General features: G+C 43.1%; 1 protein-coding gene and 1 long non-coding RNA gene across 4 annotated transcripts in view; one reads left to right on the top strand and one right to left on the bottom strand.

Annotated features, from left to right (window-relative positions):
• Positions 1 to 10410, top strand: part of LOC130153250 (uncharacterized) — a 28747-nt gene extending 18337 nt beyond the window's left edge. Inside the window, exon 3 of the long non-coding RNA XR_008823288.1 lies at positions 3953 to 10410. This is a non-coding gene — a long non-coding RNA (uncharacterized LOC130153250). The remainder of the gene's footprint in view (positions 1 to 3952) is intronic.
• Positions 1 to 24480, bottom strand: part of RAD51B (RAD51 paralog B) — a 428423-nt gene that overhangs the window by 47323 nt on the left and 356620 nt on the right. The gene's annotated exons all lie outside the window — the stretch shown is intronic.

Here is a 24480-nt window from a genome sequence, read left to right as displayed (position 1 = left end):
TCCTTTTAGCCTTCCAGGCTTGAGTCATGTCATATCTTCCCCCGCTCCGGTCTGAACATGTGTCTAGCAGATCTTTCTGCTTTGGTGAGGGGAGGGATTATGCGAATCACATTTACAGCATCTAACCCTGGAATACATAAAGGAAGGACTAATTCCATTAAGGAAACCCGGGGCCTCCTAAGCCTCTTGCATTTTGTCTTTTTTTTATTATTTTTCCTCATTCTCTCTTTTTAACAGCAGTTGTGTGCCCATACTCCACAATGACATGGCTGTTAAATGGCAGCTATTGAGATTTGAAACAGCACAGTCCATTAGTAAGGGGCCATGGAGCTTTAAATGTTCGCATTTGGCCTACTTTGTGAGTCTGCTTTGTTGAGCTTCCTAGGTAATAGCAGGTAGGCCAGGACCTGAACATCCCCTGAACTGGAAAGGAATAAGAACCATGCATCCAAGCTTCACAGCAGGCCCTTATCCCTATAGTTCAGTGCAATGAAACCCTGAGCTCCCTCTCAGTAATGGGGGGTGTTGGGCATACGGTTGGATAGAGTATCTAAACAAGCAGGGTCTTGTCATCTGTGCCTGGCAAGAACATGGAGCAGATCCTCCTGGAAATTATGCTGAGGCACATGGAAAATAAGGAGGCAATTGGTGACAGACACCATGGCTTCACTAGTGTGAATCATGCCTGACAAATCTGGCGGCCTTCAACAATGGGGTTACAGCATTGGTGGATAAGGGAAGAGCAACCAACGTCATCTACCTGGACTTGTGCAAAAGCATTTGGTACTATCGCACATGACATCCTTGTCTCTAACTTGGAGAGACATGGATTTGATGGATGGACAATTCACTGGATAAGGAATTGGCTGGATAGTCACACTCAAAGAGTTGTGGTCAACGGTCTGATGTCCCAGTGGAGGCCAGCGAGTGGCCTCCTCAGGAGTTGGTACTGGGACCGGCACTGTTTAACATCTTCATCAGCGACATGGACAGTGGCATTAAGTGCACCCTCAGCAAGTTTGCCAACGATACCAAGCTGTGTGGTGTGGTCAACATGCTGGAAGGAAGGGATGCCATCCAGAGGGACCTCAACAGGCTTGACAGTTGGGCCTGTGCAAACCTCATGAAGTTCAACAAGGCCAAGTGCAAGGTTCTACATGTGGGTCAGGGCAATCCCAAGCACAAATACAGGCTGGGCAAAGAACAGGTTGAGAGCAGCCCTGATGAGAAAGACTTGGGGGTGTTGGTAGACAAGAAGCTCAACATGTCCTGGCAATGTGCGCTTGCCCCCAACATGAAAAGGACATGAACCTGTTGCTGCAAGTCCAGAGGAGGGCCACAAAGATGGTCAGAAGTCTTAAGCACCTCTCCTATGAAGACAGGCTGAAAGAATTGGGGTTGTCCAGCCTGGGGAAGAGAAGGCTCCGGGGAGACCTTAGAGCAGCCTTACCATAACTAAAGGGGGCCTACAAGAAAGCTGGAGAGGGATTTTTCAAAAGGGCATGTGGTGATAGGACAAGGGAGAATGGCTTTAAGATGAAAGAGGGTAGATTTAGATTAGAAATGAGGAAGAAATTCTTCACTGTGAGGGTGGTGAGGCACTGGAACAGGTTGTCCAGAGAAGTTGTGGATGCCCCATCCCTGCAAGTGTTCAAGGCCACATTGGATGGGACTTTGAGCAACCTAGTCGAGTGGAAGGTGTCCCTGCCCATGGCAGAGGGGTTGGAACTAGATGATCTTTAAGGCCCCTTCCAACCCAAACCACTCTATCACTCTATGATCCTTTTGAAGGTGTCAACAGGAGATGCATACCCTGAAGGACAGACGTACTGAGCCCTGTGGAGGGGCACAGTGGGCTGATGGAGGTGCCTGAGCTGTGAAGGGCTTTCAAGAACAAGTGCCCAATAAAGCAAACACGATGTTTACTGGCGTGAAGGTGGGCACTGACACAGGAGCCTCTGTGCTTCTAGCAGCAGTGCCAGCACCAGCCATACCACAGAGGAAACAGGTAAAACTGTGGACTCATAGTTTAGTATTAATGCTCTGAAACTAATAGCAGGGTTTATTCCTGCAAGGGGGTTAGAAGCTTAGCCAGACAGGTAAACAATAGCCTCGAATATCATCATCTAAGAGAAGTGGGAGCCATTCTTCAGCTTTCTCAAGAGGCCCTTCTCTTTGGAAAGCTGGGGGATCAAGTCATTGAAAGAGAGTTTGAGGGCTGCTCCACAATCTACAACATTGGCATAGTTCCCTGTGCCCTGTAGCAGAGGCTAAAAAAGGAGGTGAATATATTCATTACCATAAACTGCACAGAGGAACCATCAGAACGGGTATTCTAAGAAAAGAGATGAAACCTTTGCTTATGAATAGACCTAAAAGAATTGAATACATGTGTACAGAGGGATCATTTTCCACTACCTACAAGAGGAAAAATCTCTGGGGAAGTGGCTGATGCCAAGTATTTTCTTATGCTTCATGTGTCAGCAGGGTCTGGCAGAAGCCCTTAAAAAACAGAGCACACATTTTGTGCAAATTGAGAATCACAATTTCTGGTGATTTGGATTGCTTCACCAAACTTGAGATGTTTCTCCAAAAATACAGCAGATGTTTGATGATGTACCAAGTTTTCAGCATTTACACAGATCAGATGATGTTAAGATCAGCAGAAAAAAATAACAGAATAACACAGTAAAAGGCTTCAGAGCTGTCCTGAAAAAAACACTAAGCTGGGCTAGACAGACAGAAATGTTCATTTCTTACAACAGCTACAAAATGCTGGGGAGAGACATTATCATAGTAAGCTATAGAGCAAGGTTACAGAGGAGTTGGACTGGGTGCAGAAGTGGTGGGCACAAGGACTCACTGGAATGAGAACTTTGTGTGTATAACCTGGCTGTGTGACCCGCCAACCTCAGGGAACTGCTATAAAAAGACAGACTTTGACTACAAAGCTTAACAATTCCAGAGACTGAAGGAGGTTGTTAAAAAGGATGTGGCCTTGAGGTATCTTAACACTACACATGAGACAGTTGTCCCCAGAAGAGAACTAGCCTAATCCTCTTGCAGCTATATGGTCAAAACTGAAGGTCAGTAATTTCTGTGCAATGGATGCTAACAAAAGCTGAGTGTCAGTGCATTCAGAGAGAGAGGAAGGATTTGGCACTTATCCATGAATGTAAAAGTTTCCTGTCTTTTTTTTTAATGAGAAGCCTGTGTTAGAAAACTGACCATAACCCACTTATTGCAATTGCCAAAATGGCCTGGCAAAGCCCCCTCTCCTCATGAAACAAGGATTTTTTTTTTTCAGTTATGAATTTATGATTTGCAGACTGGGAGGGATTTGGCGGGTTCAAACTTAATCCCTAGAGCATTTGATGAAAAAGCAATGATGCAAAGTCCAGAGCTAGATTTTGTACGTGATGATTTGCTTAGAAATTTTGCTGATGATGGGGATAAGACCCAGTGGAAAGTATAAGAGCCTATCACTGAGAATATTCTCAGCCTTGTTGCTGACTTCAGGTGAAGTACAAATAGTGCATCCTGGCTAGGAAAAATTAAATAACCTCTCTTGACTGTTATTTCTGCTTCCCTGAGGTAAGCTTGCTATAATGTAGTACAACTAAACAGGTGGCAGGTTACATGAAGCTTAAAATTACTACACACCCTGTACCTGCTAAGGTAAGATCTGACAAAGTGGCAGGAATAAGTGTAAGGTAGATACACCTTATATAGTAAATATAGATTCAGTTCTACCATTCTAGTTCCATTACTCCTAATAAACAAGTTGGTACGAAACAGTACCAAAATGTATTCACAAAAAGTGTGGAATTAGGCTGTGATATGGTTTTAGGTCTGTTACATCAACATGGAACCCATGAAGGAAGTAAGTCAACTACTGACATTTTGCTTGACAAAAAAATAAAATTAAATTAACTTCATTTCATTCTTGCAGTCTTTCAATTCCCTGCCATCTTCAAGGGTGTCATCAGAATCATGGGGGTCCTGAAGAAGACTAAAGAACCAGAGTCAAGATGCAAAAACTGAGAATATCATAACCTGCTGCCCTGACTACTATGGCTGTAATGTTCCAGTTCCACAGATGTAAACACTGCCTGGTACTCGGGATTCACCGAGCACAGTTTATGTAATGCTGGTTGTAACTATCTGCAATTGCACAACTTCTCTGAATTTGGCCTTGGAAAACTCGGTGACTTTAGGATCGCTGGCATTAACAACTGCCCTTTCCAGTCTGAGAATATGAACGAGGTGCTGCAAAGTTCTCATTTTATTATGAACAGAGATGGATGAAACCAGATGCATAACAAAGAAAATCTTTCACAAGCAGCTTAAGCACTGGATGTGCAATGAAGACAACTACATTTCAGCTCAAAGGTGGCTGCATTTGAACCACAGGGAAGTAATCCATTTATAAACAAACTTCTCAAGCATTTTGGGATGAACACCCTATACAGAATCAGTTACAATTCACTCTACTTCTGTGACAAACTCTCGTTTCATGTTATTGTTTTCCTGGTTTTGCTACACCAATCACACTGCAATTCTAAATGTCTTCACTGTGCTGGAACAGCAGTCCACTACATTCAAAAAAGCCAACAGAATAAAAAAAAACTTGTGAAGGAAATTGTTGCTGTGTATGCAGCCTGCTCATGCTCAAAAGCTGTTCATGTTCCATTTCTCTGTTAACAAATGGCTACCAGTAATTTGATGGCATTAACATGTTTTTGAATATTGGGTGTACTTCACCCATTAGTAGCATGTCCTGGCATTGTGTTCTGTTGCATGACGGTCATCTTCCATTTGAGCTCCCAGCTGCCTTCACTTTCTACTCTGATGCTCTCCTGACTCCACAACAGCTCACCTCATCAGCAGAAACAACCAACCTGTATATCAACAGTTTCACATTCTGGGACATGCCTACAGAAGCACATCCAAAGGGATGTATTGAGAGTTCATCAGCATTACTGAAGGCTTCAAAGATTCTTGGATGAACTGTGCAGTATGAACAGAAACTAGTTGATATTGTCGCTTCCTTTTTTAGTGACATCCCTCTGCTGTTGTATTGTGCTCTCACATTCCTTAGTTAAGCTTGCTTGAGGGATTTGATTTCACTTGGGCTTGAACTCTTTGTTTCCTTCCTCCAAGAGGATGCTGGAATACACCTTTAAGCACAGCAAATTTCACACATCCATAACTTTGCACACAAGGCCCTTACAAACTGCGTCTATCTGACCTTCCTCATCTTTCTTAATACACTCAAACAAGGAAGGGGAGACCAGTTTAATACATGCATGTTTTGCAGCTCCTGCAGCCCCATGCATTTTGAAGGCCAGAAAGAGCATTCTCTGCCACAGTAAATGATTTTGCATAGATGAGAAGCTTTGGTTTATAGAAAAAACCTGCAACTAGATGCTCATGTGACTGCAGTTTTACAAGAAAAAGCATAACTTCTAAGCTCTTGATAGTGAGGTATAGTCCCAAGCCTGGATACAGATTTCTGCTCCAGGAACTGATCTCTATGTCTACGTGCCTTCAAGAGGCCTTCTGAATACAGGAACATCTTTGTTTCCCCATTTTATAATACTCTCTTATAATAGAGGGGTTTAGAAAAGTTCATTTCTAGAAGCTTTTACAAATGTTAAATATCAGTTGTTTCAGTCTTGTTCTGTTAAGGTGGTGGAATCACCGTCCCTGGAGGTATTTAAAAAAAATGTAGATGTGGGGCTTAGGGTCATGGTTTAGTGATGGACTTGGCAGTCCTTAGTTAATGGTTGGACTTGATGATCTCAAAAGTCTTTTCCAACCTAAATGATTCTATGATTACAAAGTAGCCCTGCAATTCTTCCATCCTCTGCTGTTAAAAAAAGAGCTCTTCTCTTGCAGTCTTTACATTACTTTATTAAATTGTACAAGGTAGTTTCATGAGGTAAGGTCCCTTATGGCTTTTTGCAGTTACAAAGTGCAGGAAGATGAGTGTTTAGACAGCAAGTAACAATTTTGTGAGTAAAAGTGAAGGAACCACTGACAAAAGGTTTCCATATATAACTCTCCCTGTCTGTACTCTCAGAGCAGTTGTCTGTGATAGCTCCTTTTTCACGTTGTGTCTAGGACAGAACAACTCACATTCAGAAAGCATCAGCAGGCATGGAACACACACACCCACACAAGCGTTAGGTGCTCAAGCACATTCCCTGTAGCTCTTGAATTTCCTCCTCTGCAGCAATGATTCAACTTGGTGATGGTATGGTGAATGGATCAAGGGAAGAAAGACAATAATATTAGTATCAATATCAATATCAAGAACAGCAAGTAATGCAAATGATGATATTAATGATCATTTGCACCAAGATAGCAAGTGTCAGGTCTAGTTGGGGGTTTTCTGTAAGGATCTCTGTGCATCTCCTGTGCAGAGCAGAAGCCTTGAGGCAGGTGCATGGGGATCTTCCTTGGGGATCGGGGACTTATGATGAGGGCAACCTACATCAGACAGTGCTCTGTACACAGGAGGGCTGTGGGCAGCTGGGGAGCCCCACTGGCTGCTGTAGTCAGAGCTGGGGTCCGAGCTTGGCTGGAGGCATGGGCTTGTCATGCCTCCTCTGTCCTTCATCTGTCCCCTCAAAAGTCATGCTTGGCCTAACCATTATAGCTTCTCAGAGGCAGTGGTTCCCTTCAACACATGCTCAATAATCCCAATGGAACTGGGATTATTGCAGCAGTTTGGAAAAGAAGAAAAATATATATTACCAGGCTGGATAAAACATTAAGGCAGTGTTGGCTTGATGAGGGCAGAGCTCCTGCCAGATGAAGCATTTGCACCTGGAAATTCACAGGGCAGAAGACTGGTGCTGGAGCATTTGTGTTGCCATCAGCAGGGCAGCAGCTCGTCCGCACGTACTCAGACTCCCAGGAGGCCAGGGCTGAGGGCTCCTCAAGGAGGTCAGGTTTTATATAGTAAAGCAAACAGTTTAGCTAATCAAGGATTTTTTTTTTCTTTTCTTTTCTGAGGCTCTTGGCACCCAGCCCTGTTACTTGCAATCTTTAATTTGTACTGTGGCTTCCTTTTCCCTGCTGCCTTCTCACTCACTCCAATTTTCCCACACACTTATTTTCTAACTTTACCTCTTATGGAGGTCTTAATTTATTTCAGACCCAAATTTATCTTAATCCTACAAAACACTGCTGTTACCTCACCATTTATTCCTGTGACTGCTATCACAAATTCATGAGCTTGAAAAGTTTATGAAAAAAAAAAGTGCCTTTTTTTGTGTTGTAGAAAATAATCGATGATACCTCACATACTTACAATGCAACTTTATTCATACGCACTTATAGAAATTGATTGTGGATCAACTTAGACCTTCTTTTTGGTTATACAGCTGCCTAAGTCTCAAAATAGGGGGTTCAACTGGATTTTTTTATAGGATCTGTGTATGTTCAAGCTACACACAGCACTCACAAGCTGACCATGAAAAAGCCTTTTATCATATGGCTTCCACTATAAGGGAGCAGGTTCTGATGAAACAAAGTCACATTTTGGCAGATTCTCCCTCCCAATTCCACACTGCTAAGAAAAAAATGGAAGAGAGAAAAGCATTTTTTCTGGTTAGCACAGCTACCTAGTCATAGCACTTACTCTGTGTAATTTGTGTAGAGAAACTGATGAAGGCAACATGCAAATAAACATCTCAACTAAAACCACAGCAAAATCCCATTAAAAATCTACAACTCTCTAGTCCACGGCGCAGGCTGGCTTGCTCAAGAGCTGATAATAAGATGCACAGGAACACGGGTGGAAAGTGACCCCCTGATCACCAGGTTCTGCCTCATGAAATCACCTTTAAATGACCTATTCAAGTGTTCCTTCAGTCTGTACACACTGTAGGAGCCACAACACACCACCACCCTGTAACAAATGCACAGCCTCCACCGCACATGTAGATCCACCTGATCTCATTTCAGGTAAATACTTCTCCTCCGTCTCTGTGGTTATTTCTGTCTCCACAGAACTCCTCTGACTCTGAATGGAGCCCAAGTTGCCAGGGCAGCACTTTCCAAGCCGTGAAGCAAGCTGTGAACAGCTAACAAAGCCTGACACGCATTCCACACATTTTCACTATAACTGGCCTTCACAGCCACTTCCACGCAGGCACAGAAGGGTTTTAATGGATTGCAGTGAAGAAGGGGCTAAAAGCACTGACAGACTGAGCTAGCAGGCAGCGCATGGCCTGTGTGCAGGCCTTCTGCAAGGCGGCAGGTCACAGCCACGGTCCAGCAGACAGGACACAACCGGCTGTTGTTCTTTGGCGGCCCCTGCAAAGTTGTCCCTCGGACTGAACACTGCCACACGTTAGGAAGCAGATCCTGCCAAGACGTGCACTGCACACGCTCTGTGAGGCAGTCAGTCCAATACTTCTCATTAATTTCAGAATCCACCACTGAAGAAAACACAGCTCTTTATAAGGTGGGACACGTTTTAAAAGAAAACAGTTGGTGCAGATTCAAGTGGTATAAAGCTGCATGGCCCTATTAAATACCAGGGGGTGTTGCTGATTTATACCAGCTGAGAAGTTGGCTAATATTCTTCTGGAGCCACCACCTCTCCCATTCGTAACTGCCAGTAGAAACTCTGGGAAATGCTAGAAGAAATGAAAAATGGAGCACATTTATGTGAAAAAGTTTCGATGTAAAACAAATGTCTGCTCACTGCACAAAAGCTGAAATAATACAGCCGTTATTGGAACTGTGCTACAATAAAACAAGCTGGATGAGTCAACCAGCAGTGCATCTAATCTCTACCGGCTGCCTTTCCGGTCCCCAAGCTCCCCATCTATTTTTATCTCTTCTTTTTTTAATATACTTTTTGGTTTACAAGCAATAAATCTACAGCTCTTGGGTCCCCTGTGTGCACTCTTGCCGGCAGGCCACTCAGCATTTAGGATGTTACCCAGACCATTTTGGCTATTAGATCACCGAACATGGAGGCTAGAATTCAGATCCAAGAGACACTGTGGCCCAGAGGACATGGCAGTGGCTACTGATAGCGTGGGGCATGGCGAATATTTTTGCACTGAAGGCAAGCAGGCACCGCACATGAGCTGCGTGGCACACTCTTCAGGTGGCCAGGGAGTTAGCATGGAAGTTAGCAGCAATTTGCTCCTGGCACGCAGCATTGCCTGACGAAGCGGGGCAGGGGCTGCAGCTGCAAGACTGTGGGCTAACTGAGGGACCCCAGCCGTGCCACTGCCATTTGCGGCAGCACAGCAAAACATGCTTGACTGATAGACGTGCATCAGTGCAGATGCCTGAGGAGCTTTGGTATGTGCTTGCTTCCAGACTTGCAGGAACACAGTTTCGGGCCAGTGCTCTATCCAAGGTCCATGATACAGCACAGGGCACATACAGAGAATATCGTGTGATGTGCTCAATGGTCATGCAATAACTAGTGGAAGAGCTAACACCAAAATGGCACTGGCAGTCACAGTCTGTTATTGTGCCTATAAAAAACCAATGCCGTTTCCTTTTTTCCATGGGTGGGGAGATTTTTAGTTAAGCTAAATGCACCTGGTCCACCTTAGGACCTTATATGTTACCGATTACAGAGTGTAATATTTGGAAATGGAGAAAAAGACAATCCTGATTTCAGAATCACTGTGCAGGTGATGGGAACTGCTTTCATGATATGAGGTTTCACCATTGTTGGCTGGGTGTGGTAGCACTCTCTTGAGAAAAGTGTGGGTGAAATTTGGGAATCACAGTACTCCTGCTTTATTTTTCTCTGGTAGCCAAATTAAGATCCTAGCAATGGAGCCATTATTTTTCTAATTTTATTCTGTTCTCTATAATGGGTTTCATTACAAACACATACAACTAGTCACCTCGAGCTCATACATGCTGGGAAACATCTGTTAATTGAATATTAAGATAGCCAGAGTGTTATAATGGATAGAAACTACTGGGATATGATGCTAGCCCACAGCCTTCCCTTTCAATCCAAGAGTACGTGCTTCAGGGAGCGAGGGAGAAGAGTATATGAATTTAATTTCAGACATTCACTTTTTAGGTGCCCCCAAGGGACGTACCCATTTCCTATATAAGGTTTGGTCTGTTTGCAATTAAGCTCTCTTCTTTGCATATTTCCAGATAGATTAAAAATAGCAAAATCAGCTTATTCTTGGACTTCTGGAGATAAACAAAGCCGTTGCTTCCAGGGGTTTTAAAACACTGATCAGGCTTATAGATCTTGAAGGCAGAATTTGTCCATGAATTTTCTATGCTGGATAAACAAGAATTTCCAAAGATAGGAGAAAAGGTAGGAGCACATTTCTATAACTGGAGATCTTCTAAAGCAACTAACTTTTGCAGCTTTCATTTTTAAATAAAACTAAATGTTGAAGTTGAATATTCTTTATAGAGAAAGCTCAAGACCAGTTCAAACTTCTCCTACCACTCTCACAAGCAATGGATCAATTCCAGAGCTGAGAGGCTTGCTGAGCTCCCATTACAGTTCTCCTCTTACTCTTTTTGCTGTTGGGATTGCCATCATCAATCCATTTAATCCAAAATGTAAAGCTCGTTTTTGTGATGCAGCCATCCATTCTCAAGGACCTTGACAAAAACAACTCATTTATAATGGTGCCTAAATTGCTATCAGATGGGACTGATTCCCATACATCCCTACAGCCTGAGGTTGGACACACGATAGTGATCTGCACCTGAGCATTTCTTCCCTGCTGTTCAGGTCTCTACTCATTGGCAGAAATTACCTGGAACAGGGGCCATTTTCCAAAGGAGTGCCTGACCACTGTGTTGTGAATTTAAGTCTCCTTGACAGTGGTTTTGCTGTTTTCATTTATCTTTTGCAGACTGCTTAGAAGTCAGTGGACCCTGATGGATCCATGGACGATGGGATGAAAATTACTGATATAGTGGTTTTAATGTTAGTTATTAACACTTTCTTACGCTGAAAACAGAAATAGGATTTAATCAAGTATAAGGAAAATTATTTGCCAGCTTTCCTAAAGTCCAGAAAACCCTCAAGACTACATTCAGCTCAGTAGTGGAAATAATTCTCGCTGGCTCCCTAGGAATTATGCTGATTTATTCTAGATTTTTATTTTATTAGTAGGCTGGATTTAAGACTTGGATTAGCATTGAACCCTTAATCTTGAAAATTCAATCATGGCACACATGCGCCTCATGAGTATAATTTCTAATTCTGGTTGTGTTTGAGATTACTTATCAAAAAATCAAATAATCTGACTATCTGTTTACTGTCCTACAACCAAACCTTGATGCACTTTTAGTGCTTCTTACATTGAGAACAGACACGAGTAAAAAACAAGTGAGAAAGGCTGTGATTCCGCAACAGCATAATCTGACCTAAACCGTGGCTACATCAGCTCTGCCTCCTATAGCCCCTGATCACAATCCCCCATCTCCTTCCTTGTACCTGCACTGGTGCTCATCTAGCCTAGCAATAAATTGGTCCAGAGGATGGTGAAAACTAGTTTTTTGTAGTGTTAATTTTCAGCCAGTTTAGCTCCCTGAACTATACTGTTGCAGGGTCAGATACAAACTATTGTTTCTGTTGAGGAAACACAGAAGCATAGCTGGGCAATAGCAGCCCTGATTCAGATTGGCTGGAATGGATGTGGAACTGTACTCTTAACTACAGCTATCTGTGGGCCATGTTTGTTAAAAACATATGGGCACAACTTTCAAACAGCTGCTTTCAGCTTCAGTTCTTTAAAGATTCAATTTCCAAAGCAGAACTTTCAGACCAGTAGTCAGTCCAAGTCATTGTAAAATTCATGGGCTATTTTTGGAGCCTCAGATAAGGGGCTGACTGATAAAAGATTTAACAGTCTGACAGAGTGAACTGGATGGAGATTCTGGAAGATCTTTAGGACTAGGAACAAGCAGAAACCAGTAGATTCAGAAGACTGTGGACTGGGTATCAGCTTGATAGAACATAAGGACTGGAATAAAAAGTATACTGTAAGCTGGGACCAGGATACATTAATAGCAGAGCTGAGAACCCCAGGCTGTACGACCAAGTCTAGCTAGGTCTGAGATGAACTGGCAGAGTTACACCATGGATGCTGCATAGACCCTGCCCACACAATGCCTGCTCTTACATGCTGGCCAGGACCTTGCTTTCAGAGTGCCGCACTGCCCCAACAGAAATGTAGAATGATACTGAAACCGATGATTCAGGAGGGAGAGAAGATTACATCACCACAATATGCATGCAAACAAGTGGACATACTTACTGTTGAGTAGTACGTCCCTTGAAAAATCTACAGGGCCATTAGTAGAGAGAAGGAAAAATACATAGCTAAGCAAGATACAAATGAATGGTGGCCTACATCACCAGGCTGCTCTTTGTTCCTCTGCTGTGCAAAACAGTATAATGGCATGGGAAAGACTGGTGGCCCATTCCATACCTCCTATGATGGCAGGAGGATTCTTCCTTACCACGCTTGATTCCTAGGGCCATACAAGGAGCAGCACTCAATGCCATAATCCTTATGAACACCAGCAGCCTTGACAAAGTCAACAGGACTGTTCAGCAGGGCTGTTTATAAGAGCTCATAATTCAAAACCAGCCCCTTATTTTAGGGAAGAGAAGCATAGTAAAAGCCCTATTGTTCTAGCAATATAGGCACAACTATTGAGGACCTAATAAAGGCTCTGCTATGTGACAAGAGTCATGAACAGACCTTACAAAATAATGACTTTTGTAAAAGCAGGACAAAATGTGTTATAGTTTTTTTTTTAAATATTCTTTGAAATGAAAGTGCTCTTGACCCTCTTTGGCTCTCCACAGCATTAAGGAGATGGGGATCTTCCTGGCACCACAGTCTCTAAGGAGTCAACTCTCTGAACTCCAAATTGTGCTGCTGCAGATTTCCAGGACATTTGCTTAAAAAAAATTTTCCCAAACAGAATAACCTCCTGTCCATCAAGCAAGATTTCACAATTACAGTACCAGGCACAGAGAATTCTGCCTGCTTGGCCCACAGCCACACCACGAGCCAGCAAACTTTCTAGCTCTCACAAATTAATTAGGTTCAGGTCAGGTATGTGACTGAGAGAACTCCAGGGAGGGTGGAGGGTGAAGCAGGAAGCGGTGCTGATGATTCAACCAGGGATCATCTTGAAGACATTTGTTGTTTCTTCAGAATTAAGTTTTGGATGTGAAAGGAAAGTGATCTTATTTCTAGGAGTTCAGAAAGGGAAAACATTCTGGTAGAAAAATGAAAGTGGGAAGGACTCTTTATTTAGGAAGTAGGGAAACAACTGATTCATTCATCATAGATTTTACAATGACAGCTTATAGTGTCTAACAGTGGAGTGGGACAGGTGACAAGAACACAAACCCACTTCCAGCTCTGAAGACAATCTTTCTCTCTAGTAAGAAACCAGAGTTGCAAGGGAAATAATTCTGAAATTTCAGCACACAAAAAGACAGCACAGGAGTGACTTTAATCAATGTCTGCACATGCAATTAGAGGAATGAAAAAGACTCATTGCTGGCTTTTGTATTATGGTACTGCAAACCTTTAGGAGTATACCCCTACGGCTATGCAGTGCTGCTTTGTGCCATTCTGTACTGTGAGGAGTGGCTGAAGTTTAACACCTTTCCCCCAAAGCCATAAAATTACAAGCGAAGGTTCACAGCAGCCACAAGCAATATGAGTTCTGTCCTATCCCAATACTGCATCTGGCTCCTCAGAAAGGCTGCTGCCAAGTTAAAGTAATGAAATGCCAAAGTACTCTCATATTCTCCATTTCTTGACATCTTAAAATCACAGCTTCATCGGAATTCCCTTGGCCAAGTATAAGGCATTATGCTTAAGGCAGAGTGACCAGAGAATAGGCTGTGGTCAGTATTACACAGGTCATCCTTGGTTCTGTAGTGGGTCTTTTAGATAATGTGACTCTACAATTAGTAGATGCAAAAAATGTCCAAGGGAACAAACTACTATCTGGATAGTGCTCATCAGCTTTCAGCTCCAGCTTTTAGTTGCCTGTGCCAGCGCTCCATTTGCCATGTGACATGTAACTGCAATGACTGTTGGAAGCAAAACCAGAAGCAACATGGCAAAGCAGTGATGGTGAGAGATGGATGTGAACTTCAGAGGATCAGGTATGTCTCACTCCATCATGTGCAACTCGATCTAGGTGAACCTGCTTTAGTGGTGGGTTGGACTGATCTCCAGAGGTCCCTTCCAACCGTGACAATTGTGTGATGACCTGTGATTCTGTGATTCCACCTTTGGGTGTTTCAGATATGTTGGTATAAGTGTGTGGGACCTCATATTAAGGTTAGCATTAAACATCAGAAAAAAAACTTTTCACTGGGAGAGTAGTACAGTACTGAAACAGGTTACCCAGAGAGGTGGTGCAATCTTCATCCTTGGATGTTTTCATGACTTGGCTGGACAAAGTCACAACTGACCTGTTAAGTGCTGGCAACAGCAGTGCTCTGAGCAGGATGTTGGACTACAGACCTCCAGAGGTCCATTCTAACCAATGTTTCTATGATGCTATGTGTGTCTCAGATCCCAGAGCTGAGCTGACAAGCCATGTTTTGGAATGACTCTGTAGGGCAAGAGGCCATGGCTGGTAACATCTACCAAGCCTGGGATGGTTGGAATGGTTTATGCAGAGCAAGCTAAGTGTCTGAGTGTAGACCTCCTACACCTACATGTAACACCTCCTCTTGAATGGAAACTGAATGGCAGAGATACTGTGAAATTCTGCTTATGAGGTAGCAGTACTTATGCAACAGTGATGCTGCTCAATTCCCTTATGCAGCCAAGGGTTCAGCAAAAGAAAAGGTGTTAGCCTCCTGCAGTGCTCTTGTGACACTCTTTTGTAGCAGCGGTGAGAGCAATAGTGTCAATGTGTGCTACTGGCATGCTGAGGCATTGCTCAAAGAGGCTTATGGCTGAGTTACAGGCTGGCATATACCTTAACTTCTTGTTTCCTGGTTTTAAGACAATTATATCTAGCTGCTTCCCACATTAAAGGGACCAGAAGAGACTGTATTCTTGCCACCATATAGAGAGACAGATTCCAGACTGGACTGGCTGCAGGAACATGCTGGAGTCATGCAAAAGCTGATATTCAGTGGGGACGCCTCTATTCAGACTGACAGACATAGTAGAAATAGGCACAGAACAGACAAAATCCTTTCTACAAAAACATCCTTTGCACAGTTCTGCCACGCTTCATTCATCCACAGCTCTTTGCTTGTTTGTTCCTGGCACACGTTTCTCCCCACCCATTCAAAGCCAGTTTGCTGCAGCACCCTCATCTCTGCCATTCCTTTAATCCCTCTCATAACGCCAACATACTCCCCTCTTTCAGCACAGAGATGTCAAGCAGATTTGACAGGGCCTGAGAAGTTCATGTACCAGTTAGTCATAGGGAAAGCCAAGAGAGTGCTGGTCCCAGGTGAGAACTCCTCCATTAACAAAGCCTAGATGAGATGTGAACATGTCTCTGAACAAATTTTCTCTGAAAACTGCGAGTACTGTGGCTCAACTCACAGTGAACAAATGGAGCTCAATCTAATGACCACAGCGTATCACTTGGAGCTACCAATGTGATATAGAAAATCTTTTCCTTGAACAGAGCCCTAACCACAGTATACGACAGCATGACATGTACTGATATGGACTTCCAAATGACTACAAATAACATTTCAGCGATTATGTTCTCTTGTTTACTGGCTTGAACAAATATTGAGCAGCTGAGAATGCTTTGGTGAGAGTCTGAATCTTAACATGATACTTTACATAGGCACAGAAAAATATTTGAAGAATGAGACAATTTTGGAAAATGCTGTAATGCTTTTAATGGGGGCTGTTTCTCAGGAACTTTTTGCTGACACAACCCTACTACCAGGACTATCAACACTTCCTGGGACACTCAAGAAGCACGAGGCAACTTCATCATGCTCTTAGCTGGCAAGAAAGTTTGAGATTATTTAGGGCAGTAGATCTTGTGCTCCGCTATACACAATCATTATATCTATCTCTAAACAACATATGTTTGATAGCCATAAATATATTCATCTGTTTTCTCCATAGAGAATTCTAAATATATTTAACAGAACCCTAAACAATGAAACTATGATGGCAGTTAAATCATAATCACACAAAATAGCAGGATATATGCTCAAAAGGATTCTTCATGTCAAGTCAACAGAGACTAAAAGCTTCTCACACCCTACAAATACAAAGAAAGATCTTTATCTGCTTCCTAATAATGACACCAGGATAAACTCTGTCCAGTCTTGCATATATGTAAGAAACCTTCTCTTGATACAGCTCCTATGCAAGGGCGTAGCTCCAGCTACAGTCTTGTGCGCTCCTGTTCTGGTTCCTCCAGAATTGTCCATTCCATATTAATGCCTAGCTGCCAAATCACATTAATTCCATAGTTGTATCCCTGTCATAAGCCATTAGTTCCACACTCTTACTACACATAATACATACATTCCACATTCTTTTCCTTAATATGCAAATCTTTCCAACCATAGTCCCCTTTGTTTTGGTGCCTCTCAACCCACCAGCATATGCAGGAAGGCTCACAAACGGATTCTCCGTGATATATTCATACGTGACCAATGTTCTTTGTGATTTGTATGTGACGATAGGAGAGATTTTGAGGTTTGCTCCCAAGCCTCAAATTGCTTAAGTATTGCCCAGATTCCTGACCCCTTTCATCTGTACCAGGTGGTTTACAGTGGTCGTTATGAATTTCCTTTCAAGGCTCCTAAACAAGAACTGACTTTGTTTACAGTAAAAACTTTTCCACTGGCCCAAAGCAGTATTCTGAAACAACACAGAGGCTTAGGTGAACAACCACATCACTGCCACCACCTCCTGCTGTCAGAATCTCATCAGGACCTTACTGGACTCACGGCTATTACTTGCGTTCCATCAGCAGCAAGAGTTAGAAATACTTGCTTTAGGAAGAGCATCTCCTTCTTTTCACATAAGTTGTCAGTCCCAACGGTTCCCGCCTTCCTTTCCTCCAAATAGTTTCCATTCAAAATCAGCAGCTGGAATCTACCTCACAGTCATATGGATGTTTTATTTGGTCCGCAATGTAGCACAATAGACAAAGTGACACTGTGCCTCAGCAAAATTCAGGTTGTTTCACTTCCTTCAGCAAACTCTGTTATGCCATGAGGTTGTGGAACTCCAGACCTATACTCCGATTTGTTGACACAACTGTAGTCAATAGAGCTGGCAAAGCCCATGACAAAACTCTTTACAACTTCAGCCCTGGGGTGTGAAGCCAGATTTTGCCATTTGAAGGGCATAACGTACTACACAATTCTTCCTGCAATTCCTCCTACTCTCCCAAATGCAACGGCTGGCACCATCTCTCTTTGATCAGAAAGATGGCTGAAGAACAGCTGAGGACTTGGTCTTACCAGCCAGATTTATCACTATTCTTAATTTGCATACATGCTACAGTGACGTGTTCATTACATATGCTTAGACCGCATGGCTGAACGCTCATGTTATATCAAGCTGCAGATGATTTTACAGCTGGCTCTGCTCCTTGAGCACTGGGAGCAGCTCTTGTGCATTTCTGAAAGGCAGACTACAGCCGAGCGGCTGGAGCTGTAATTCTCCAGACTGATCTCTACCCCCTCCCCCTGTGCCCCGACATTCTTTGCTGCTTTGTTTATGCTGTAGAAAACATCTGTGAGGGTATAGGGCCAAGGTGAAAGATTTTGGCAAACAGTTATTTTTCACAGCTCAGCTTAAAGGGAAAATATGAAGACTGCCCCTCCTCCTCAAAGAAGGGGAAGGGTAGGGTTGAGAAATGAGATCCGAGTGCAGCTGGGCCAAACAGCAGACTGGCTGTCCCACTAGCACCTTTAAAGTGAAAGGGAATTGTTTTTTCAGTAGAATGAACCATGTTGCAGAACAGGAAAGGTTTAACTGAGAGAAATCAGATCCATTTTTAGAGGAACCGGTTAAATAATTGTATCAGGAAAATCTTGGAGATGTTGAGATGTGTTGGGCTGAGCATGATATTTCAAGAGAATGCATAAATCATGCAGCAGAGACTGTTTAAAACCAGGCTGACATAACAATAAAAATCTGTAATAGAAAACACCCCCACACTACTAGGAGATGGACTCAATTACACTGCAGGTCTTTTTCAATGTTTAACTTCTATGACTCCTTATAGAACTGGGGCCCTGTAAGGGGAAAGAAAAAAGTGGGCTTATTACCTTTGTTGATTAACAGATTGACTTTCTCAAGCAATCTAAAAGTACTTTATAGGCCTACAAAGTATAGGCCGTAGGTAGGGAACTGCAGATTTCCCTGACAAGCTGTAGTTTATTACTCATGTTCTGTCTGCAGCGGTGCAGAGAAGCGGATGGCAGCACATGCCGCTTGCAGCTGCCTTTCTCCGATCAGCTCTGGAAGAAAGGGAAGGCGAGACGAAAATTCCTGCTGGGAAGTGAAGGACTTGGATGACAAGGAGATTCCAGATTTGCTTTAGGGACCTGCAAACAGGGAGGCACCACTTCATTCATCCCTGAATTGCAGCCACTCCTAGGTGAAACAGCAAAACCGTTTCCAAAACAGGGAAGCTTAGGATAGGAGGCGAGCAACGGTATGTTATTGTCTAACAGGAAACTGGAACAAAAAAGTCAGGAATCACTCAGAAGCACTGTGCTGCAAAGATAAAGGAAAAGGTCCGCCTGGAACTGAAGTCCAGCTCAGTCCCCAGTCACTCTCAGGGCATTCCCCCTTCCTGCCATGAAGCCAGCCACTGCTTACTTACGAAGAAGCTCAGCTACTGCCAGATACACCCCACTGGGACGTAGCAGCTACATAGTGCCCAGGTTAGACACAAACAAAGCTATCTTAAAGCTTTGAGCTGAAAGAAACACAGGCTGAGTGCTTGGGATCCATCTGTGATCTGTCACGAGCAGTTGAACAGCTGACCAGCGAGAGGCATGCAGCCATGCAAGCACCCACTGCCTGTTCCACTCTCCCTCTGGCTGCCCTTCACCCAGATCTAGATAGGCTCCAAATTAATTTTACAACCTGGAATGCTGCTAACACAACCAAACTATGAAAGAAAAGCTCATCTTGAGGGAAGGCAAAAATCAGCTCCCTTCTCTGTCTCACAGCTGTCCTCTCCTTCTCACCATGTGGTCCTGAAACCTGGGGCTGTTCCAAGCACTAAATGCACTGGAAAGTGTATCCTTGGGCCAGCTGTGATCTGATCATGGTGCGTTGGCTATGGGTGAATCAGAAACCAAGTGATAGCCCCAGGAACAATGTGGCCCCTTGTTAGGCTTCAAGAATGGTCATTGCCTTCAGCAGCCCCCAGCCCCTTCCCCAGCCAGCTTTCAGGAGAGCAGGATGCCAGGAGGGCTTCCATAACACCCTGTATGATCCTTTCCCACTAACCCTGTGCTGAACTACAGCTATTTTCTGTTTTGAATGACATGCTCCTTGTGTTGTGAGAGACTTTGGGTGGGGGTTGCTGCAGCCTCTTTGGAAGTGGATGCACAGCAAGTCACAGCTGATACTAATATTTATGTGCAAGCTGCTACAGGGCAGCCCCAGCAGCAGCACCTGGGACCACAGTTCCCCTGAAATCCCCAGGGCTGGAAACCTCCTGGGAAGCTGCTTCTCATCAGCCCCGCAGAGCACTCTGTGCATTGCACAGCTCCATCCCAGGAACCAGATTTTATCTGGCCTCACAACTCTGCTGATGTTTTGTAGGCTTTGTACTTAAGTAAGCATTATGAAAATCAGCAATGGCACAGAGCCGGAGTTGTCATTTTTCCCAGCCCATCTCACAGCTAGCTAGGCTGTTGCAATTCTCAGGAGCAGATGCTGCAGGAAGGGGGTTAGTGGTGGGACAGGGCTCAGTCTTCTCCCAGGCAATATTCTGAGGGGGAACAGAGTGCTGTCCAGAGTGAGAAGAGGCCATGGCCAACACACATTTGAGGCAGTTTATGAAAGACTGCAGAGAAATTTAATCCTGGTGCATCAACCAAGTGTCAAAATGAATATTTCTTTGCATTTGTATTAAAGTAGCGTGCCAAAGCCCCAGTCAGGATTACCCACTGTGTTTGGCGGCACGGCCCCATCTTCAGGGTAAATATGTTCTGCCAATCAATTCCCACTGCAATTTTGATCAGACACAACATTTTTCTTGCTTCCTGCCCTGAACAGCTGCCATGTTGTACCACAGCTGCATTTCAATAGTGGATAAAGGGTCAAAATACATTGGTGCTAGCGAATCTCAGTGTAAATACAGATCTTAACTTGGGATCCTTCCAATTAAAAAAATACTGCACTGGTGCGAGGCACTACTAATTGTTGATAAATAAAAACTAAAGATTTGTTCTGTGCCTTTTGCTAGTCCAAATTGCTTTATAAGCTAGAAATATTACATACACTTTATAGGAACTACTTGATCATTACCAAAACAGTCACTTGCCTGGTGGGCAGCTCTTATGAGGATACCAGCACCAGCTCACAAAAGAAATAGAGCAGAAAGTTAATTTTCCTGAAAATTAGTATTGCTTTGGATAGCTGTAATAAGTTTCTAATCACGTCCAAACTGACTCTGCAGCTGTGGCTCAAACGTGTATATACTTTTCCACTCTACTGACTTCTGCTGTGGAACTTCATATTTTGAGCTGAAACATCCCTGAAGCTGGCCCTGATATTCCAGTGTACTTCAGCTGCACCAGAAGTGAAATTTGCCTGGCTAGATCAGACTGTAAAACTTGAGACCTAAGTAATTAAAACACACAGTGAGATGTGTGCAGAGATGAGACCTTTTATGAAATACGCGAGGCAGCAAGAAATATATATTGGGCCATCACAACAATGAATACAGGGTACAGCAATTGAGTATAAAGCTGGTAAAAATTTAACATGAGTAAGTTTTACTAAAACTTAATCTCCATTCTACAAAGAGAACTACCAAGATTTTCTTGATGCATTACACTCAGTAAATTTGCTTTGAATAGTTGTATGTGTGTGACACAGAGAGAGAGAATTAGGCTGGAATGCTATAAGGATGTAAGCCAAGCTCTCAGCATCTGGAAAGCAGAAAGCAGAACTATATTTAGTGCACAATGACTTGCAATAATTGGGGGTGGGGGGGTGGGGGGACAGGAACAAAAAAAGAGCAAGAAAAAAGAACAAAACTTAAGTTGCCAGTGTTAGGCAATTAAATGAATTATAAAGAAAAAAGAACAATCAGGCTGGGAGAAGGATAAATGAAACCCTGGGGTATATGTTATTATAAGAACTTATATGAGCAAAAATGCTTGTATAGAGTTACCAGACATATTTATAAACATGCTACAGATAATGCATACTTCAGTATAAATACCACCTCAAAGAATTTCTGGCACAGAACAGTTAGGGCATTGACCTCTGCTGTACATTCATTTCCTTTATGTGGCTGAAATGGCCTAAATGCATTCCTTAGTTAGGCATGGGAAACTTTTTCCATAAGGTAACTAACTGCATCTGCATGGGTACTCCATGGCGTAACTGTACTTGGTTATGAACATGTTACGAACCCTTTGCAAAGCACGTGTAGGTTACCACGCATTCTCCTACACCTACTTGTAAACAGCACAAGCACCAAGTAAAAGACTACCTTTTATAGATGTGGTACATTCAAAATAAAAATGGTTTAACACTTTCCAAATCCCTTACTGCTGTTGTAAAAGCAGGGTGCTGAAAAATCAAGTTCCCCTTCCATTGCTTGCACAGTTTTTGTTCTGCCTTTCGCTTGATTTAAACATTTCAACAGCTCTTCAGTTCACTCTTGTTTCCAGGCAGTTTCTCAGACCTGAGATCCCAGGATCCCAGAGCTTCCATCTTCAGCACTTCAAAGGATATCCAAGTAACAAATGAAACATACTTTCGTTAAAGCTGAGGTGCTGATCTCAGGCACACTGATGCTGTGTAAAGGATAACAAAGATGAAAGTAAACAGTACTACTGGCAAAACTGTACAAAAATGGTCATATCCATAAATGCCAAAGTATTTTCTGGTGTTCAAATTATTCTAGCTTTCAGCTTCTAGGCAGCAGTATGCTGCCATGAGATTTAAAAAAGTGAGCAGAAAGTGCTGCCTCTGCACAGCCACCACATCCTTACACTTGGTGCAAGACAGCAGATACCTGGGGCCTGTGAGTGGGGAGGAGAAGCTGGTGCTGCCTGCGGTGCCAGGCAAAGAGCAGCCTATCGCCTTCAAACCACAGGCCAGAGCAGCACCCATTTTGAGAAGAAGCTGGGAGTGCTTCTAAGATTTGGCTGTTTTAGCCATTAGTCTTCACTTCACTTGTATTTACAAACAACAGAGAAAAAAAAAAAAAGACGTCTTTCTGCAATGGGAAGTTTGGGAGGAAGTCACCAACCAGCAGCCATTTTCCATCTGGCTTCAGGATCGGCTAACATTTGTAGGGACCTGTATATCCTCTTAACTGTAAACTTCAGGTTGTGGTTTTCTTTAAATTAGTGCTTTCATGTGCCTCATGTACAGGTAAAGGCTGCTTTGCAGATGCACTCTTGCTTGCTTTCTGTGCACTCATATGTCCTACAGGGCTGTCCCTGAGGTGAAAGAAGAGATTTTATTCCTTGTATTAAATACGTAGTTTCTAGGCTAGACTCTGCCAGCTAACGTACCAGTGTTTGTGGTATATATGTATATGAACTGGAGCAAGACCAAATCTACCCACAGAAGGTGCTCAGCTGTAACTGAGGTACCTATTTTACACTGTCCTCACATGCTTTTCACTAGTAATACAATAAATGTGTGTAATTTAAAACAATGAGCACTTTTTCAATGCAGAACAAGGAGTGACAGAAGCACTGTATCTCTTTTTAGAGCCATGCCTATCCAGCAGCAGAAAGGATGGGGGAGTAGGTACCTTTGGTACCTTGGGAGCAAAGCGGAAACAGGGCAACATACAGGATTCACAGAACCAGAAGACAAGGATGACAAATCAAATGAGGCAGAGATTGAGGTAACAGCTACAGAGATTTAACAAACAACAATAAACTGTAGCAATGCCTGTGATGCAGTGTGCAAGGGCGATGTTAGAAAGTAATGTAAATCATTGTATCAATCCTTAAATTGAGGGAACTGGGGAGATAAGGACACTTGACTTGCGAAGTACAGAGACTGGAGCAGAGCTCTGCAGTGGGATCTGACTTGTCCTACGAGGTGAGATTACAGTGCCTAAGACAAAACACAAGAAGACGCTGCTGCTCTCATTAAAGGTGACAAGGAGCTTTTTCTTCCTCACATTCCCCTCAAGCAGAGCACTCACACATGTCCTGTTTTCAAGGAAAAACATATCCGTTTGAGGTATTATAAATGAAAGCTGGTAAAAAACCCTGCTATTATGACCGGGTAGATTTTGATACATGTTTTGCATTCTTTGGGTCCTGTTCAAATCAGAAGTGCTGTCTGCAAACACCCCGCTGAAGTCAGCAGAAGATGAGGATTTACTGTAATCACTACAGCACTGGGCAGTGAGCTAGGCTCGTTCCTGAACTGTTTCCTAAGAGATGTTAACAGCCTCAGCTGGGTGCTCTTTGTAGTTCTGACAGAGGTCAGCTCTGTCTCTAAGCTCAAATCAGAAAAGTAAATCTAGTCTAAACAATTCTCTGTACTGTTCCAGAAGCAATTAAAGGCACTTTGCTTTGTGTTATTTCCCCCAGGTGTGAGCAGACACTTCCCACAGACAGTATGCACAGCCAGAGCTCAAAAAGCATAAACTCTTTGCAGAGGAAAATGCAAAAAAACCCTGTTGCTTTGGGCATGTAAGACTGAACTGGCCAAAACACTGCAGGATCAGCTTATCCAGGCACTGACTACAACCTGTACTTAGAGAAAAATGGGGGTATAACATTTCCAGATCAACTTATCTAACTCCATCATGCATTGTTAGCAAGGTGATACTGACAGATTAGATATCCATTTTTATATTTGGTATTATTTAGCTAGGAATAAAAATGTAATGTGCTCCATCAACATGTCACCTAAATTCATGACAGAGATACTGGCATGCAGGAAGTGAAAAGCATCTCTCATCTATGAGCAGCACCTTTGTGAACCAGCAATAATGTGACAAGGACAGAAAGATGTGAGTACAAAGTGAACTCTCACACATTTCAAAACAATTATCTTTGGTAGGTTGTATCCTTGTTCATGATTCTCCAAGAATAGAATAATAAATACAATTACTTTTAAGTATTCCAATAGTACTAGGTATACTTGCTGTTTGTAAAAACTCCCACTGGTTTTGCTAAGAGCTGGTACCAGCAGTCCTGGGAATTCAACACACTGTCCAAAACCCTCATATTCCCTGATATGGCTCACACCATGATCACACAGATGTACGGTCACAGCTTACACAGCA

This window comes from Falco biarmicus, chromosome 7, assembly GCF_023638135.1.
Source record: "Falco biarmicus isolate bFalBia1 chromosome 7, bFalBia1.pri, whole genome shotgun sequence".
Classification (NCBI taxonomy): Eukaryota; Metazoa; Chordata; class Aves; order Falconiformes; family Falconidae; genus Falco; species Falco biarmicus.
Note: the sequence above shows the minus strand (reverse complement) of the source record. Positions and strands in the feature narration are given on the sequence as shown.